The sequence below is a fragment of the Neopelma chrysocephalum genome, unplaced genomic scaffold, assembly GCF_003984885.1.
Source record: "Neopelma chrysocephalum unplaced genomic scaffold, ASM398488v2 Primary Assembly neopelma1_96261, whole genome shotgun sequence".
NCBI lineage: Eukaryota > Metazoa > Chordata > Aves > Passeriformes > Pipridae > Neopelma > Neopelma chrysocephalum.
In genome coordinates, this window is record NW_020924910.1 from 5,412 (window position 1) to 6,934 (window position 1,523).

Below are 1,523 nucleotides of genomic sequence, written 5' to 3' on the forward strand. Positions count from 1 at the left end.
CCCACCTTTTTTGGGATGTTCCCACAGGTCTTGGCTGAGTAGGGAAGTGCTGGAATGAGGCTTTTTTAGGAAGAGGGGGAAAGTTGGGAAAAGTTTGGGAAGATGGGAAGAGTTTGGGAAGATGGGAAAGGTTTGGGAAGAGAGGAAAAGTTTGGGGAAGATGGGAAGAGTTTGGGAAGATGGGAAAAGTTTGGGAAGAGGGAAAAGTTTAGGAAGAAGGGAAAATTTGAGGGCAAAAGTTTGGGAAGATGGGAAAAGTTGGGAAAAGTTTGGGAAGAGAGGAAAAGTTGGGCAAAGTTTGGGAAGAGGGAAAAAGTTTGGGAAGAGGGGAAGGTTTGGGAAGAGAGGAAAAGTTTGGGAAGAGGGGAAAGGTTTGGGAAGGTGGGAAAGGTTTGGGAAGAGAGGAAAAGTTTGGGAAGAGGGGAAAGGTTTGGGAAGAGAGGAAAAGTTTGGGAAGAGGGGAAAGGTTTGGGAAGGTGGGAAAGGTTTGGGAAGATGGGAAGAGTTTGGGAAGAGGGAAAAGTTTGGGAAGATGGGAAAAGTTTAGGAAGAAGGGAAAATTTGAGGGGAAAAGTTTGGGAAGATGGGAAAAGCTGGGAAAAGTTTGGGAAGAGGGAAAGTTTAGGAAGAAGGGAAAAGTTGGGAAAAGTTTGGGAAGAGGGGAAAAGTTTGGGAAGATGAGAAAAGTTGGGAAAAGTTTGGGAAGATGGGAAAAGTTTGGGAAGAGGGGAAAATCCCTTCCTGGAATTTTCCCCCCGGCCCGAGGGTGGAGTCACCGCCATTCCCGGCGGGATTGTGGATCCCTGTGAATCCCGGGATTTGGGACGTGGATGTGGCACTTGGGAACACTTGGATTCTCTCCAGGGGCTTTTCCCGCCTTTGCCATTCCATGATTTTTCTCCCAGGGATGGGATGATCCCTGAGCCCTCCAGAAGCTCCAAGACATTCCGCGGCATTCCCAGATTTTTTTAAGGGGCTCGGGGTGAAACTCGGGATCGAGTTTTCCATGTTTTCCGGGGCATTTTGGGGATCCGAGGGCGGGAAAAGCGACTTGATCCTGGAATCCCTCGGGATTTGTCCCATCCCGGAGCTGCTCCTTTAGTTCAGATCCAAGAGGAGCCTCCGGAATTCCCGGAGGAACGTTTGTGCTCCGGGTGCTCCGTGTCCCCCCCCCACTCCAAGACTTTTCCAAGACTTTTCCAAGACTTTTCCAAGACTTTTCCAAGACTTTTCCCTGCATGTGGATCTTTCCCGCCCTTCAGCTGCCTCTGAGTGGAGAAACCCTTTTCCTGCCTTCCCAAACTTTTCCCCTTTTCCCACTCTTTCCCCTCTTCCCAAACTTTTCCCAACCTTTCCCCTCTTCCCAAACCTTTTCCTTCTTCCCAAACCTTTCCCCTCTTCCCAAACCTTTCCCCTCTTCCCAAACTTTTCCTGTCTTCCCAAACTTTTCCCACCTTCCCAAACTTTTCCCAAACCTTTCCTTCTTCCCACACTTTTCCCACCTTCCCAACCTTTTCCCATCT

The 1,523-nt window shown here is 49.3% G+C and overlaps 1 protein-coding gene across 1 annotated transcript in view; it reads left to right on the forward strand.

The window, feature by feature from the left end:
• Window positions 1–1,523, forward strand: part of LOC113981216 — a 12,227-nt gene that overhangs the window by 4,208 nt on the left and 6,496 nt on the right. The gene's annotated exons all lie outside the window — the stretch shown is intronic.